Below are 19,384 nucleotides of genomic sequence, written 5' to 3'. Positions count from 1 at the left end.
TCCCCAGCTGAAACTCTGTCCTCCTTAAAGACCTCTCTACTCTCTCCTTCCGCCAACCCCTGGAAGCCCTAGTCTACTTTTGACTACTCTAGGAGCTTCATATAAGTGAAATCATGCAGTATTTGTCTTTCTGTCCATTATTCCCCCTTAAAAGGACTTAAGGTCAGCAATAATTTTCACGTTGTTCAGTGGACAACCTTCAGATCTCACCTCACTGCCTCTCAGAATATTTTTTGCAGCTGACCACTGTCTACTTTCTGAATACTCTTGCCCCCTTTTATAACATCATACTCACTTGGTTTTCCTTTGGTGCATTCTCTCTCCTCTACCTCTGCCTATTTGTAAATGTTGGTGCTGCTCAGGGCTTCAGTTACCATCTCCTTGCTGGATAATCTCCACATCGACGTCCCCCTTCCTAATCTTTATTCAACTGCTTATTTGCCGTCTTGATTTGGATGTCCCTCTGTCACCTCATATTCAACATGCCCAACATTGTCCCTCTTCTCATGCTCCCATTTCAGCACTTGTCCCACTGCCCTTCAGTGGTCGTATTCGGAAACCTACAACATTTTTGAATCTTGCTGTTTCTCACCCCGCACCTCCAGTCAATCCCCCTGTCCCTGCCCATTCTATTTCCATAACGTCTCTCAAGCCATCACCTCCCTCTTCATCTCTCTGTACCACCCACATGCTGGGCCTCCCTGTCTCTGCATCACCCGGACACTAATAATTGCCTGTCTGGCTTTAGGTTTACTACTGTCCTAACCAGTCCCACCTTGTAGCCAGAGTTAGCTTTGAAAAATGTAGATCTGATTATGTTATTATCCTGCTTAAAGCGTTCACTAGATTCTGCTTGTACTTAGGGAAAAGATCAAAAAATTTCTCCTACCTGATTAGCCGCTGACAATCTTTCCAGCTTTTGGTGTCGCCATCCAACCCCCACCCATACTGTAGTTTCTTGAAAGTTTCATGCTTCTTCCCACTCAGATCTTCAGTCTTTGCTGTTCCCTCCTGCCCAAGATACTTTCTTTCCCACTTGCCTTGACCCAGCTAACACTTTATCAAGCAGTAGGTCTCAGCTTAACTTGCTTGAGGATGTCTTCCAAGACCCCTAAGACTTATGTCCAGTGCCTCAATATTTATTAATGAACAAACTAAGGCCTCAAGGGCGGGTGGGTGATTACCAGACTGCAGTTTTTAATATAGCCTCTAGATGTCACCCACGACCTCTGCTTAACAGGGACTTTGCTGGGCACCAGGAAGGAGGGGCTGAGTAAGTGCCCACCTGGCCGGCCCATCCATCCAGCTGGGAGTGTTTAAGGGAAGCCCAGCTTCTTTTCTTAGATCTGACAGCTGCTCCACCTGCTCTGGGTCAGCTGCCTTCATAGGGTGACCAGCCATCCCAGTTTTCCCAAGACTGAATATCCAGTGCTTCAAGGATGTGGAAATTTCAGTCCTTAAACTGGGACAGTCCCAAGCAAACCATGGACACAGGGGCCCAAACTTCCATGTCTGCATGAGACTAAGATCTAGGCCTAACAGGAAAACTTAGCTATAACCCAACCAGCTCATCACAGCAACACCACTGGTGGGCTGACCATGCAGCTTGGTGGTTGTAAGAATTTAGGGACAGAAAGTATATATGCTTTTATTTTATTTACTTTTTAAATTTTTACTTATTTATTAGATGGAAAGAGCTCGAGCATGACACAGAGAGGGAGAGAGCTGGAGCAGGGTAGGGGGAGAGGGAGAAGCAGAATCTCTGCTGAGCAGGGACCCATTCTTGGGGCATGAACTTTTGGTTCTGGGATCAGAAAGTATATGTATTTTAATGAGTATGAAGAGACCCACCTCTGTCTGACATTGGTTGAGTGCCACTGGGCATAACACACACATATATATATATTGTTTCTAATCCTCACAGAAACCCCAAGAGTACAGAAGATAATTCCCCTTTTTGGAGATGAGAAAGTAAGACTCAGAGAAGTTAAGTGAGCAGCCTAAGTCACACAGCTGCTAAGTAAAATGGTGAAATTCAAACCTTTGTCCTTCCATCTACAGAGCTCCTGCTATTTTCACTGAATCTACAGCCTGGCCATTTCCCTCCTGCTCCATCTTCATTTAGGAGTCCTGAGTGTGTATGTAGGAAGCAAGAGGCAGGTGTAGATAGAAGGGATTTCGAGAGAGGCCTGTGATCAGGGCATGTGGGAAGTCCACAAAGCATAGACAGCTCACCTGTGCACTGATAAGTGGCTCTCCCATCTTGATTGAGCTATGAACGTAGCCTGGGGATTTCCAGGGAGGCCCCATCATAGGCTGCTGTCCTGACACCAAGTTGTATCCTCACTGAGGAGCCAGGGTCGTGCTTCCTAGAGTCCAGGATGAAACCAGCCAGTTCTTATTTGATTGCAAATGGACAACTGGACATGGGAGAGGCACAGGGGAGGGGCCATCAGGAGCTAGCCATGAACTAGAGGGACAAGTGAGGGTTAAGTTAGAGGGTTAGGAGCTAGCCATGAACGAGAGGGACAAGTGAGGGTTAGGGTTAAGTGGAATTTGTGACAAGGGTCATGCTAAGCAATGTGACTTGCCTAAAGCACGTGGCTTAGTAAATGATCGCGTGCCTAAAGCAATGTGGCTTAGTAAATGATTGCAATTAATAATATAGCCAGACACTTCTCTTTCCCAGAGGTATTGTAAGGCTGATTTTTATGTTTGCCTAGGTGGTTCTTTAGCAATTGAGCTGTTTCTGAATACTCAACGAGAGTTGGTTGTGTAGAATTATGAGCAGAGGACTGACTTCGGTTGTGTAGAGGTATGGGCAGAGGCCTGACTGGGCTGGGCAATGATCAGAGCCTTGATGGGCACTCACTGGTCTGGCTGCCAGATGTCTACTCTGTAGGAGGTATACTAAGACTTTGGATTCCTTTAAGAATGTAAAGTTCTCTGGCAAGAAAGTGATTTGGGTTAATGCCATTTCATTTTCTTGGTGATGTTCAAAGACTTTTTTTTTTTTTTTTATGAAGATTTTATTTATTTATTTGACAGACAAAGATCACAAGTAGGCAGAGAGGCAGGCAGAGAGAGAGGAGGAAGCAGGCTCCCTGCCAAGCAGAGAGCCCGATGCGGGGCTTGATCCCAGGATCCCAGGATCCCAGGCCCGTGACCTGAACCAAAGGCAGAGGCTTTAACCCACTGAGCCACCCAGGCGCCCCTGTTCAAAGACTTTTAGGGTGCAAAAGCTGTCTGCAGACCTGGGCCTGGTGTGGGTTGGTGCTCTGTGGCCAGGTTCTGCCCGTGGCTCCCGTCTGCCTATCAACTCATCAGAGAGCTGGAACTTAAATAAGTCCTCCCTGGAGCTCTCTGCTCTTCCCTAGCTGGACTTCCAACTTCTACCAGAGAACTGGACCTCACACACAGGGGATAAAGAAGGGCTGGGGAGGAGGGAAACCCTCAGTAAAGCTGCCTTCTACACTGGACCCTTCTGTCCTTTATTTTCATATATTCCAACTTCACTAAAGGGAGGAGGATTTTGTGAAAGAGTCACCAACAATCTAGCATTACACTGATGTGGGACCTCTTGCCAGAAGTTCATGGAAGATAGCAACTTGGTGCAGTGGAAAGCACATGGCTTTAGAGTCAAACAGAATTGGTTTCTGCTACTTTCTTGTTGGGTGACCTTGGGAAAGTTACTCGACCTATCTCACTTTTTTTTTTTTAAGGTTTTATTTATTTATTTGACAGAGAGATATACAGCTAGAGAGGGAACACAAGCAGAGGTAGTGGGAGAGGGAGAAGCAGGCCTCCCACCAAGAAGGGAGCCCGATGTGGGGCTCGACCCCAGGACCCTGGGATCACGACCCAAACCGAGGGCAGACACCTGAAGACTGAGCCACCCAGGCAGCCATCTGACTCTTGATTTTCTCAACTGATAAGTGGGAATCATAATAATGTCTGTGTCACAAGTTTGAGGTTTAAATTTGTTAACCAATATAGATAAAGCCCTAAATCTGCTATATAAAAATATGATATTTATTTAGTGCTTATTATGTGGTGTGCCATGTTAAGTGCTTTATCAGCAGAGCATGGACTCATATAGCCCTATGAGTTGCAGACTTTCATTGTCTATGCTTTATAGCTGTAAAACTGAGACAGGGGGAGATCGAGTAACCTGCCCAATGTCACAGAGCTGGTAAACAGCAGGTCTAGGATTTGGACCAAGACAATCAGGTTCCAGCTCAGGCATACTTAACTACCGAGCCATGATGCCATGTAGAATAAGGCTGAATAAAGAACAGTTATTACGATCATAGTAATTTAGTATTAAGTGCTTTTTATATCCATGGTGCTAAGTGTTAATTATTAGCATATTTGGACGCAACATTTATCCTTTTTGTTCCTATTTTTTCCACAGCCATGGCAACAAAGAGCCTTGTGCTCGCTACAGCAGAGGATCCTGCTTTTGTCCGATCCAGTCCAGTGCGCCAGTCTCTGCAAGCAACAAAAGATGTGGCCACTGGCCGCATGTCCCTGCCCCCACTAGAGGACCGAGGCAGGCTGAGGCCCCTCTGGAATCAAGCTAGAAGAGCAGCAGACAGGTACAGATCAGCAGACTGAGAGCAGGGCTCCCAAAAGGGAGGTCATGCTTAATAAGCCTGATTAATTTCTTTGAGTGGCAACAATGCAAGGGGACAGGGGTGAAAGGAGGGACAGTAATTCATCCTGATTCCAAAGCTCAGGAACACTGTTAAAACCAACACAGGGATTTGGTGGAATGCTGCTGGGGCCTGGAGGGCTTTGGTAGGGCTCAGCCTTGGGGCAGCTGGAAGGAAACTCAGTGAGTGGCTCATGGTGACCTGGTGAAGGGGAAACCCAGAACAGGGACAGGGCACAACCTGTCCAATCTGTCCAAGCCATCTAAGCAAGACAGAAATCTGACTTGCCTGTTAATTTCCTCCCAATGGCTTCCCACCATCTAAATATGGTATAGTGTGAATGATAGTGAAACAATAAAAACTGCATTTATTTGATACTTACAATGCATGGGGTGCTTTACAGAGAGGAAACTGAGGCAGAAAGCTGAAGAAACCTGCCTGGTCCCACAGTTATAATACACACTGAGACTCTGGGACACCTGGGTGGCTCAGTTGGTTAAGCAGCTGCCCTCGGCTCAGGACATGATCCCAGCGTCCTGGGATGGAGTCCCACATCGGGCTCCTTGCTTGGTAGGGAGCCTGCTTCTCCCTCTGTCTCTTCCTACCACTCTGTCTGCCTGTGCTCTCTCTCTCTAACAAATAAATAAATTAAAAAGAAAATCTTAAAAAAATATATACACTGAGACTATGACTTAGATTGCTCTCATAGGCCCCGTGTTGACCCCAAATATAGTTCCCATCCATTTATAACTGTGTTTTTTTTTAAGATTTTATTTATTTATTTGACAGAGATCACAAGTAGGCAGAAAGGCAGGCAGAGAGAGAGAGGGGGAAGCAGGCTCCCCGCTGAGCAGAGAGCCTGATGCTGGGCTCGATCCCAGGACCTTGGGATCATGACCTGAGCTGAAGGCAGAGGCCTCAACCCACTGAGCCACCCAGGCTCCCCTATAACTGTGTTTAATGGTGGATCTCTTCCATCAGACAGGAAGCTCCTCTGTAGCAGGACCCATAACTGATTCAGTCTCTGCAATGTCAGCCCTTGGTAGATTTTGATGATGCTGAAGCTCTTGTGTCCTTCTTCCTCTGCATACTCTCCCTAGGTGAGTTCATCCATGCTTTTGGCTTCAACTCTCACCTCCTGGAGGAAGACTATTAAAGCAGGAATTACGACGGCTTAATTTCAGTACCACCCCGGATGATTACTCTGAGCCCATCATATTAATATTCCATCTTTCTTGCCAGTAATTGGTTTACAGATGGAGACATGCTCTGGTCCTGTCCAGTGAGGCCAAGGAAACATCCTCAGGGGGGCTTCTGGGAAAGGTTTCTTCACTCCTAGGAGAGAACCCCGGAAGCAATAGTGAGTCTTCTTCCTGGGAATGTTGTCAAGCCTGAATGTGGACTGTAGCTAAGGCAGTTGTTGTACTAACAGCTGAAGATGCAGCTAAACAGCAGGGATGGCAGAGTGCAGAGCTGGAAGGAGTCTTTGTCCTTGACAGCGCCCAGTCTGCCAACCCCAGAGGCTACCCTGATGCTGAACTTTCTCAAACAAGGGAAATTAAATATTATTATTGCAGGAGCCATTGTGAATGGGCTTTCTGATGTTTGTGGCAGAAAGCATTCTTACTGATACAACCAAGGCAACATTATGGCTTTTGTGGTTCCCTTCCTACAGAACAATTTCTTTTAAAATTACATTTTATGATTGTATTGGCATAAAGATAAATATATTAATTTTGTACATTAAAACATTTTTGACTTAAAAGTTTGGTTTTTTTCTTCTGATTTAAAGGCGATTAAAGCATTTTTTATGGACCTCTAAAACTATTGGAGAACTAATGTGCCTGGTGTGCATAGTAGATAGAAGGGCCCCAGATACAACTCCCAAATATCCATCTCCAGTCCATACTTCCCTTTTGACCTTCAAACCTTCACATATGACCATCTATTGATAGTTCCATGTGGGTGTCTTACCTCAAATTTAACATACCCATGGCTGAACACATAATTTTACATACACTTTCGTTTTGTCTGAAGGAACTACTCACCACCCAGCTAGTTGCCCCAGTCAGAATCCTGGCACCTCAACCTCTTTCACCCCATGCCTAATCCATCACCAAATGCTTCAGTTTTCCTTCTGAAAGGGCTCTTAAAAGCATTTACTCGCTTCCATTTCCACTCCTATCTCCACTGTTATTGTCCATGTTGCCAGCCTCTCTTGCCTAATTACTGACATGGACCCTAATGGTATCCTTGGATCTTACCCTCCCTGTAATCTTCTATCTACACTGTTGCCAGAAAGATCTTTTCAACCTGCAAACCTGGTTCTGTTATCCCCCTGGTTAAAACCTACTGATGGCTTCTGTTGCTTTTATAACAGAGATCCAAACCTTTAGCAAGGCTTCTGAGACTCTGTCTCGCCTGGCCCTGCCTTGTTCTGTTCTTCTCTCTTACTCCGTGCTCAGACACGTGTTCTTCCCTTAGCCCTTCCGACACAAAGGCTCTCTCCTGCCATAGGATCTTTGCACGTGTTATTCTTCCATTTTCTACTCCTCCTTCAGTTTCAATATACTTTGCCAAGGAAGCCTTCACAGACTCCCCAGTCTACCTAAGGGCACTGGGCAAGTTTCTTACCTGCCTGACGTCTCTGTTTTTTCATCTGTAAAATGAAGATGATAATAATGCCCAACTCACAGGTTTGTTGTGAGGATTAAACAGGATGATGAATGAGAAGGACTGATGAGGTCAGACTGGTGCTGTGTTCTCCTTGGGTAATTGTCCTGCCCTCTGCCTTTCTTTCTAGATGGGAAAAGTAGTGGAGACTCCCCCCACCAACCCAGTTCTAGGTGGGAATCTTGGGGTAAGATGGGTCCTAAAATGTGAAGGTTTTAAGGAAGAGCATCTACACAAGGGCACTCAAAAATTTCTAAGTGACTTTAGTGAAACCAAGGAGCTAATTGTGCCTGGGAGTCACTGACAAATGCCTGGGTTGGGCTGGAGGTACCCAGAGAGAGGGAGAGATCAAGAGAACCCACGAAGATCGGGGAGAGAGGGGAGGTCAGCAGAAGCACACCACATTTCCATCAAATCTACAAATGGCCTGTAGCCTCTAGAACAAGACACTGGTTGCAATGGCGCCTGTATGTCAGGCAAACCTGGGCTTCCATCCCTACCCTGTCACTTATGGACTGGAGGATCAGGAAAGTCACTTCCCTTCCCTTATTTATAAAATGAAGCTCATGAACTCATTTTGCAGGGTTGGTAGGAGGATTAAGTAGAATTGTATTAGTTTGTTCAGTCTGCCATGACAAAGTACTGTACAGGCTACCTTAATTTGTTGTACTTCGCTTTATTGTGCTTTGTAGGTACTGTTTTTTGGGGTTTTTGTTTTTTTGCAGTGATTCTTTTTTTTTTTTTTAAAAGATTTTATTTATTTATTTGACAGAGAGAGATCACAAGTAGGCAGAGAGAGAGAGAGAGGAGGAAGCAGGCTCCCTGCTGAGCAGAGAGCCTGATGCGGGGCTTGATTCCAGGACCCTGAGATCATGACCCGAGCTGAAGGCAGCGGCTTAACCCACTGAGCCACCCAGGTGCCCCTCTTTTTTTTTTTTTTTAAGATTTTATTTATTTATTTGACAGACAGAGATCACAAGTAAGCAGAGAGGCAGGCAGGGGTGGGGAGGGGTGGGGAAGCAGGCTCCCCGCTGAGCAGAGAGCCTGATGTGGGCCTCTATCCCAGGATCCTGGGATCATGACCTGAGCCTAAGGCAGAGGCTTTACCCCACTGAGCCACCCGGGTGCCCCTGTAGGTACTGTTTTTTAGAGGTTGAAGGTTTGTGGCAACCCTGTGTTGAGCAGATCTATTGGCTCTGTTTTTCTAACAGCATTTGCTCCCAGGGCATGTGGGTGGCTTTAGTTGGTTCATTTTCCAACTCTTGATTTCTGTTCAGATCATGATCTTGGGGTCGTGGGATCAAGGCCCGTGTTGGACTCTGCACCGAGCATTGAATGTGGAGCTTCCTTGAGGCTTGAGATTCTCTCTCTGCCCCTCCCTGCCCCCTGCTAGTGTTCTTGCTCTCTGCCTCTAAAAAAAAAAAAAAAAAAAAGTTTCCTACAGCATTAGCTCACTTTATGTCTCTGTGTCACATTTTGCTAACACTTGCACTATTTCAAACTTTTTCATTATTATTATATTTGTTACGGTGATCTGTGGTCAGTGATTATGACTCACTGAAAGTTCAAATGGTGGTTAGTATTTTTTTTTTAAGATTTTATTTATTTTTTGGCAGACAGAGATCACAAGTAAGCAGAGAGGCAGGCAGAGAGAGAGGGGGAAGCAGACTCCCCACTTAGCAGAGAGCCCAATGTGGGGGTCCATCCCAGGACCCTGAGATCATGACCTGAGCTGAAGGCAGAGGCTTAACCCACTGAGCCACCCAGGCACCCCAACATTTTAAAATTATGGCATATCTATATATAAATATCTATCTATACTCAGTTTTTTTAAAAAACATAATGCTGTTGCTCACTTCATAAACTATCATATAGTGTAAATACACTTGTATATGCACCAAGAAAACAAAAAGCTCAGTTGACTCCATTGTAGTCGTTTGGAACCAAACCAACAATATACTCAAAGTAAGCCTGTTCCACAGACTAGGTAGCTTAAACAACAGAAATTTATTTTCTCACAATTCTGGAGGCTAGAAGTCTAAGAATAAGGTTTCTGAGAGGTTGGTTTCTTTTAAGGTCTCTGTCCTTGTTGATGGCCATCTTTCTCCAGTGTCTTCCCATAGTCTTTCCTCTGTATGTGCCTGTGTCCTAATCTCTTCTTCTTATAAGAACAACAGGAATATTGGATTAGGACCTACTCACAGGACTTCATTTTACCTTAATTATCTCTTTAAAGGCTTTATCTCCAAAAATGGTCATATTCTGAGATACCGGAGGTTAGAACTTCAACATAGGAATTTTGATGTCATACAATTCAGCCCATAACAGGAAATAGACATAAATCCTAATTAGCATACAGCAAAGACTCAGTTATTCTAATTACTTCTTTGTTTGTAATTGGAAGAGCAGACAATGACAGTACACTCAGAGAGTCCCAGAACTCCATAGATAAATATGGCTTTCAGCCTTTTGGCCCCTCAATTTCTTAAGCACTGGGACTCTCCACTGCTTCTTGGGTTGGGAATTGTGACAAATCACATCATGTCTGAAAGCAACTCTAGGAGTTAATTTTACTTTTAGTATATTGACTTAGCTTAAAAAAAAAAAAAAAAGAATCTAAAACATTATCTGCCAATCACCAAAGCAATTCAACCCTGACAATATCTGCCTGCTAGAATGGAGCTATAGTTGATCTGAATGAATAGAGTTAGAGTTAGGGCTCTAACTCAACCGACTGACTAATCAGTGTTTACCAAGTGTGAGTTTTTGTGCCAGATGCTGTAGAAGACACAAAGAAATCCAGGACACAGTCCCTGCCTCAGGATCCAGAGGCTTTGATTGGGACATTCGCTCCTGTCAGGAAAAGACCGTAGAAGCAGCAGCAGGTATGAGCAAAGCCGAAGATCAGACAGTTTGATGCACCTGTGGGACATCCAAGTGGAGCTGCCCAGAGGCCATTGGAGGGACAGCTGTGGAGCTTCAGAGGCTGGTTTGGTTTGGTGATATAGATTTGGGAGTCATTGTAATAGAAATGCAGCTGTGGGGAAGAGTGCCATCTTTGAGGGGTGATATGGAATGTGTGGAGAGAAGAGGGCCAAAACCAAATCCCAAGTTTTTTGGGGAGAAATAATCTGATTTGGCCAGCTGGAGTCCAATTGGCCAGGGTTAAGGAGTTAAAGGTAAGTCTTATAAATATGTTGCTGAGTCCCAGGGCTTCAACCTTGTAGGCGGATGTAGGAGAGGTCATTCTTCAAGAAGGCAGCTGTTAAGCTGATATGGCATCAAAAAGATGGCTACCAGAGTAGCCTCCTGCAGAGCCGGCATTCCCATTTAGCAGGCTCTCTATAAATATATACTGAACCCATGGATATATAAATAAATGAATTACTTAATGGAAGGATGAATAATCTTGCCACAGACTTTTTTGTAACATTGTTTTTATTGATATATAATGCACCTACTATAAAATTCTCGATTTTAAATTGTACAGTTCAGTGGTTTTTATTTAGTATTGGCACATATGTTTGATTTTGTGTTTTTTTTTTCATGAGACACATGATTAAGTTCTGTGGATATGGAGTTGGTATGACCACCCCTCCACCCCTCTTCTTTTTTTTTAATACCTTTTTTTTTTTTAAGATTTATTTATTTATTTGACGGACAGTGATCACAAGTAGGCAGAGAGGCAGGCAGAGAGAGGAAGGGAAGCAGGCTCCCTGCTGAGCAGAGAGCCCGATATGATCTTAGGCTTGATTCCAGGACCCTGGGATCAGACCTGAGCTGAAGGCAGAGGCTTTAACCCACTGAACCCCCCTAGTTCCCCTCCCCCACCTCCCTTCTACACGTTTTCTTACACAGAAGGTAGCTTGAGGAAAGAGACTCCTTTCCCTTCTTTGGAGGATGTTCAAGGGCAGGACCTGGAAAGGGCCAGCCCCTGACACGGGAAGGCTACAGAGGGACACTGTGGAATACTGAAAATATTCTGGGTAAAGGGGGGTAGTGCAGATACACAGTGTCACTGCCTTCAATACCTCTACAAGACTGCAGTAGGCAAGATGTGTTTTCAGATGACCCTGGCCAAAATAAAGCCCGTGAATGCAAAAAACTCTGAACAACGAAGCAGAGATGCTCAGAGAGCATGGAAAGGACTGGAAAGAGTTTTTATTCCCTTATCCCTCTGATGAAAGAATAATGACCCTTAAAGAAACCCGTGTCTTAATCTCCAGAACCCCGTGACTATGTTATGTTATACAGCGAAGGGGAATTAAGGTTGTTAATCAGCTGACTGATTATCCAGGTGGGACTAATATAATCAGAAGGGTCTTTAAGAGTGGAAGATGGAGGCAGAAGAGGAATTAGAGTCAGAGAAGGGGATGTAACAATGGAAGCAGGGGTTGGGATGATTTGATGCAAGGACTTAATCCACCTTTGATGACTTTGAGGATAGAAAGGAGCTATAAGTCAAGGAATGAGGGCAACTGCCTCTGGCAGCTGGAAAAGGTAAGGAAATGGATTATCTCCTAGAGCTTCCATGAAGGAACACAGCCCTGCCAATAACCTTGATTTTAGTCCAGTGAGACCCATTTTGAACTTCTGACCTCTAGAACTACAACATAACAAATTTGTATTGTTTGAAGCTACTGATTTTGTGGTAATTTGTTATAAAAGCAATAGGAAACGAATATGCTTTCCTAACAACAAGATTCACTTTTAGATCTTTGTTTCTTTTTATCCCTTTAAGTAGTTCTCTATTTTCCTCTAAGATCTGCTAGATTTTGTCTTTCTGGGTTCCATTTTTCCCTCCAGGCAGAGGGCGCTTTGGGGATGTTCCTGAGTCCTTAAGCCCAAGAACATGTCTACCCAGGTCCATCTGTCCTTCTAAGGCCTGTTCCAAATACAACCTTCTGCTTGAAACCCTTATCACTTTCCCCAGTGGATAATCTTTCTTCCTCTCCATCCCTGCAGCACACTCACTTCTCACTGGGACATCCAGTGAGGGTACTTGTCACACTGTCTTCCACATTCAGGATTTTGTCTCAACTCCTCTAGGAGTTTGTCTGTTTGTCCTTTGCTGTTTTAAATTAAATTGCCAGCCTCGTAATCAGGAAAAGCCATGTACTTTGTTCCCAGTTTGGGGAGAGAGCTCAGTAAGAGATAAAGAACAGAGATGTATTGTTCTGTTAGGACTCTAATCTCAGCTCCTTGCTCCTGCCAGTAGATGATGTCAACCACCAGGAAAGGACAACTATAAATCGTGTGCTGAAGGCCAGCCAATGGCTGCTTTACTCGCTGTCCTGGCTATCTCTTGTATCCTCCTCATGTCCTCTAGGCCCTCCTTTGACACCATCATTGCTGGGGAACCAGCTTCACACAAGTGTTATTTAGCAGCAATTCATCTCAGCTCCTCCACATCTCTCACTTTCTGTCTCAGGGCTTCTGTAAGAGCCACCTGCATTCATACTGGTGCTCTTAGGAAGTGTGAGGGTTTAACGCGTCACGAGACAACCCTGACCAAAAGGAGATGGGAGTTGAAGGATAAATTCTCCTCTCTTATGGCCGATGGGCAGACTCTTTTGAGGTGGTTTTCCACATCTCCTCAGAAGGTTTCAATAAGATCAAGCCCCAGTTTCCACAGCTGTGATCAACTCAGGCATTCACATTTTTTTTTTTTTTTAATTTAGGGAGAGAATGAGCATGCAAGAGTGGTAGGGGGCAGGGGAGAGGGGTAAAGATAGGGGAGAGGGAAAGAGAGAATCGTTTTTTAAAAAAGATTTTATTTATTTATTTGACAGATTACAAGTAGGCAGAGAGGCAGGCAGAGAGAGAGGGGCTCAATCCCAGGACCCTGAGATCATGACCTGAGCTGAAGGCAGAGGCTTTAATCCACTGAGCCGAGGCATCCCAGAAAGACAGAATCTCAAGCAGGCTCCATGCCCAGCGTGGAGGCTGATGTGGGGTCTATCTCACCACTTTGAGATCATGACCTAAGCCAAAAGCAAGAGACATTTAACTGGGGCGCCTGGGTGGCTCAGTGGGTTAAAGCCTCTGCCTTCGGCTTGGGTCATAATCTTGGGTCCTGGGATCGAGCCCTGCACAGGTTCTCTGCTCGCCAGGGAGCCTGCTTCCCCATCTCTCTCTCTGCTTTTCTCTCTGCCTACTTGTGATCTCTGTCTGTCAAATAAATTAAAAAAAAAAAAAAAAAGAGGGACGTTTAACTGACTGAGTCACCCAGGTGCAACATCTCAGGCATGCACTGTTGAATTAATTTTCCCTTCTTTTGTGTTTCCCTCTCCCTTGTCCCTGACTTTGGTCACCAAGATGATCTCTTAAACTTGTTGCATGTGAAGATTAGGCTATACCTCCTGAGGGAATCCAGCCTAAGATGCCTACCTTGTTGCTGGAGCTGCATGTGTATGACATGACTGGACTGACCAATGTTAAGCAGCCTGAGGCCATTTTGAGTATCCGCCTTGCTGTAGCATAGAAACTGTAGAAATCACTTATCTTCATGATAAATTATGTTAAGCCATCAACAATTTCAGCAAAGATAGGAAGAGGCTTAAGCTATACCTTGCTCATTTTTGTAACTTTTATAGTTTATTACATGTATCAGGTGCTTAATCTGAGCAAGCTGAAGTACCACACCTATTACCTAACTCCCTTCGATATTTCTAGATAAATGGTGGCTCTTTTTGCCTGCTCCTGCCTGACACATACTATAGAGTAAAATGATAGTAATATTTATGGATATATATTCTAGATACTCAGTGCTTTATGCACACTATCCCAGTTATTAGTAACAGGCCTTCCTGTGTAATAGGTCCTCTTATTATCCCCATTTATACATGTGAAAACTGTGGCTCTGAGAAATTAAGTAATTGCTTAGACTTGTGCAGTAAGTAAATAGTGGCACCAGGATTTGAATTCAGCATTTCTGACCCCAGAGCTCTCTTAATCACAGTAATCAACTGGTAAGCAAACAAAGTACTAGGATAGACCTATATAGATCAGTGCGATAGAACTGAGAGTCCAGAAATAAATCCATATACCTATGGTCAATTGATTTTTGTTAAGAATGTCAAAACCATTCAGTGGGGAAAATGTAGTCTTTTCAACAAATGATATTGGGCCAATGGAGTATCAATATACAAAGTAATTAATTTGGACCCCTAGCTCACCATATAAAAAGATTAATTCAAAGTGAATCAAAGATCTAAACGTAAGAACCAAAACTATAAAACTCTTAGAAGAAAACATAAGTCATCTTTATGTTAGATGAAACAATGATTTATTGGATCGGACACCAAGAGCCCAAGCAACAAAAGAAAGAAAGATACATTGGATTTTATTAAAAGTAAAAACTCCTGTGATTCAAATGACTTTACCAAAAAAGTGAAAAGATAATGCACTGAATGGAGAAAATACTTTTGAATAATATATCTAATAAGTATATAATATCTAGAATAAACAAGAACTCTTTTAAGTCAACAATAGAAAGACAAATAACTCATTTTTTTTTACATGGACAAAAAATGTGAATAGATATTTCTCCAAAGATACATAATATCATTTGTCATTAGGGCACTGCAAATCAAAATCACAGAAGGATACCTCTTTGTATCAACAAAATGGCTATAATAATATTTTTAAGTGGAAAATAACAACTATAGGTGAGGGTATGGAGAAATTAGAATCTTCATACATTGCTGGTGAGAACATAAAATGGTGCAGCTGCTGTGGAAAACAGTTTGGAAGTACATAAAAAAAAAATAAATAGAGTTACCATATGACCCAGCAATGCTACTCACAGGTATGTGCTCAAGAGAAATGAAAACTTAATATTTACACCAAAACTTGTACATGTATGTTCATAGCAGTATTACTCATAGTAATACGATGAGTATTACTTCCAAAAAGTGGAAGCAACCCAAATATCCATGAACTAATGAGTGAATAAACAAAATTTTACATTATTAATACAATAGAATATTATTCAGCCATTAAAACAAATGAAGTATTGGGGCTCCAGAGTGGCTCAGTTAAGTGTCTGACTCTTAGTTTTGACTCATGTCATGATCTCATGGGTTTTGTGAGATCAAGCCCTGTGATGGGCTCTATGTCCAGTGGGAAGCAAGATTATCTCCCTCTGCTCCTCACCCTACTCACACACTCTCCCTCTTTCTCTAAAATAAATAAATAAATCTTAAAAACGAACTACCGTTACATGTTACAGCTTGGATGAACCTTGAGAACATTATGCTCACTGAAAAAAGCCAGACATGAAGGCCATATATTATATGATTCCATTTATAAGAAATTTTCAGATTAGGCAAATCCATAGAGACAGAAAGTAGCTTTTTGTTTGCTTCTTGATTGAAGGAGAGGCTGGGTCTCTCTGCAGAAGAATCATACAGTGTTTTCACAAGCATATAATATAAATCTTCCTCTTGAGCCTTTTCTAAAGATAACCTGATGTCATTTACTAGAGTGACAGCACAGGAGAAAAGGAAATACTCAGAACTTTGGCAGATGATTAGACAATGCCTTTGAATTGATGTTAATTCCTAGGAGCCCAAAATGCCATTGTAGCCCACTAAAGTATGGGGCCAGTGGGTCAATGGTTCTACCCTGTAGTTATTTCTCTAGTTCCTGAAGAAATGATTGTGATAGACATGCTTGGCCAGAGGGAAAATTACTACATTGGCTTTCTAATCCATGTGATAAGGTCATTACAGTAGAAATAGCTAGGTGGAAGGTCCTGGAACATCTTCCTACCAAGATAGTAAACCAGAACCAATGGTGCATTTCTGGGGGGAAATGCAGAGATTAGTGCAACATTAAATACTATAATATCTAGCATATATAATATCTAGCATATCTCATGTAATTCACTTATTTGGTCTGGGCAAAAGTAGAATGATTGGAGAATGATTGTAGATTTCAATAAACTTATTTCGGATGTGACTTCAATTGTAGCTCCTTTTATAAAAGAGTTTTTTTTTAAAGATTTTTATTTATTTATTTGACAGAGAGAGAGAGATCACAAGCAGGCAGAAAGGCAGGCAGAGAGAGAGGGGGAAGCAGGCTCCCTGCTGACCAGAGAGCCTGAGGCGGGGCTTGATCCCAGGACCCTGAGATCACAAACTGAGCCGAAGGCAGAGGCTTTAATCCACTGAGCCACCCAGGCACTCTATAAAAGAGTTTCTTTACTGGAACAAATCAAGAACCCCTAGCACTTGTTATGTGACTAATATTTTCTTCTCCATACCAAGTTGTAAGAACAACTATAAGCGGTTTACTTTTTTTAATTTTTATTTTTTATTAACATATCAAGTATTATTTGTTTCAGGGGTACAGGCCGGTGAATTATCAGTCTTACACAATTCACAGCACTCACCATAGCATATACTCTCCCCAATGTCCATAACCCAGCCACCCTATCCCTACCCCCCACCCCCCAACAACCAGTCTGTTTCATGAGATTAAGAGTCTCCTGTGGTTTGTCTCCCTCCCAATCCCATCTTGTTTCATTTTTTCCTTCCCTACCCCCCACAACCCCTGCCCTGCCTCTCAAATTCCTCATCTCAGAGAGATCATATGATAATTGTCTTTCTCTGATTGACTTATTTTGCTCAGCATAACACCCTCTAGTTCCATCCATGTTGTTGCAAATGGCAAGATTTTGTTTCTTTTGAAGGCTGCAGAGTATTCCATTGTGTGTGTGTGTTTGTGTGTGTGTGTATGTATATATATATACATATACATATACATATACCACATCTTCTTTATTCATTCATCTGTTGATGGACATCTAGGCTCTTTCCATAATTTGGCTATTGTGGACATTGCTGCCATAAACATTTGGGCATATGTGCCCCTTTGGATCACTACATTTGTATCTTCAGGGTAAATACCCAGTATTTAATAGTGCAATTGCTGTATTGTAGGGTAACTCTATTTTCAACTTTTTGGGGAACCTCCATACTGTTTTCTAGAGTGTTTGCATCAGTTTGCATTCCCACCAAAAGTGTAGGAGAGTTCCCCTTTCTCCATATACTCACCAACATCTGTTGTTTCCTGACTTGTTAATTTTAGCCATTCTGACTGGTGTGAGGTGCTATCTCACTGTGGTTTTGATTTGTATTTCCCTGATGCTGAATGATGTTGAGCCCTTTTTCATGTGTCTATTGGTCATTTGGATGTTTTCTTTGGAGAAAGTTCTATTCATGTCTTCTGCCCATTTCTTAATTGGATTATTTGCTCTTTGGGTGTTGAGTTTGGTAAGTTTTTATTTTTTTTAAACTTTTTAAAATATTTTATTTATTTATTTGACAGAGAAAGAGAGATCACAAGCAGGCAGAGAGGCAGGCAGAGAGAGCGGGGGAAGCAGGCTCCCCACCAAGCAGAAAGCCTGATGTGGGACTTGATCCCAGGACCCTGAGATCATGACCAGAGCTGAAGGCAGAGGCTCAACCCACGGAGCCACCCAGGCACCCCAATAAGTTTTTATTTTTAAGCGATCTCTACATTCAGCAAGGGGTTTGAACTCATGACCCTGAGATCAAGAGTCACATGCTCCACTGACTGAGCCATCCAGGGGTCCCTAAGTGGTTTACTTTTACTTGGCAATGTCAACAGTACACATTTATTGTCTCAGTGCTATGGCAGCTCTCAATCTCTGCCATATTTTAGTCAACAGAGATCTTGATTGTCTTAATATTCCATAAACCATCACACTGTCCATTACATTGATGATATTATGTTGATTAGATCTGATGATCAGAAACTAGCAGTTAATTTAGAAGCTTTATAAGATATATATAAACATGAAGTGTGGGAAAAACCATGTGGCCTGCCACCTCAGTGAACTTTCTGGGAATCCAGTAGACTGACACGTGTTGAGGTATCAACATGTCACCTTTCCATGACAGAAGAAAAACAGTGATCTGTAGGCCTTTTGGATTTTGGAGGTAATATACAACATATTTTGAACTGGAATCATCTAAGGAGTCACCCATAAGGCTGCCATTTTATTTTATTTTATTTTAAAGATTTTATTTATTTATTTGAGAGAGAGAGACAGTGAAAGAGAGCATGAGAGGGGAGAAGGTCAGAGGGAGAAGCAGACTCCCCGTGGAGCTGGGAGCCTGATGCCAGACTTGATCCCGGGATTCTGGGATCATGACCTGAGCCAAAGGCAGTTGCTTAACCAACTGGGCCACCCAGGAAGGCTGCCATTTTAAAATGGGGAACAGTGGGCGCCTGGGTGGCTCAGTGGGTTAAACCTCTGCCTTCGGCTCAGGTCATGATCTCAGGGTCCTGGGATTGAGTCCCGTATCAGGCTCTCTGCTCAGCAGGGAGCCTGCTTCCCTCTCTCTCTCTCTCTCTCTGCCTGTCTCTCCATCTGCTTGTGATATCTCTCTGTCAAATAAATAAATAAAATCTTTAAATTAAAAAAAAAATAATAAATAAAATGGGGAACAGAGCAAGAAAAGGCTCTGCAACATGTCCAGACCATAGAATAAGATGCTTTTCTATTTGGTCCATGATCCAGCAGATCCAATGATCCTGGGAGGTGAATAGAATATTAGGTAAGCACCAGTAGGAGAATCATAGTATGGACCTCTAGGATTTTGGAACAAATGTATGATTTTTCTTCATTTACTCCAGCACTTGTTTAATGAACTCATAGCTAACGTGGCTATGATGTTAGAGATGAAATATCTTCATGGGTTCAAAAATATGAACTTCTCCTTAAGGAAGTTGATTTGACTATTGCTACTTTTGAGTACATAATTGGCTAACGTGATGTCAGCACTGAATCCCCAAGGTGGCAGCCTTCCCTAGGGGGAAAAGTCAGCTCTCTGATGACAGGCTGAATATGTGATACCTCTTCCATCATGGAGAGGTTATAAATTCATCCTCAGGAGAATAAACATGGTATGGATTTTCCAACCCTACCAGAAATATTCTGTCTGCTCCACCATCTGTTAGCTTATTCAAGAATGCTTTACTCACTGTCATGGTATTCTGTCCATGAACAGTGGACTCATGCC

Source organism: Mustela nivalis, assembly GCF_964662115.1.
Source record: "Mustela nivalis genome assembly, chromosome: 10".
NCBI lineage: Eukaryota > Metazoa > Chordata > Mammalia > Carnivora > Mustelidae > Mustela > Mustela nivalis.
Note: the sequence above shows the minus strand (reverse complement) of the source record.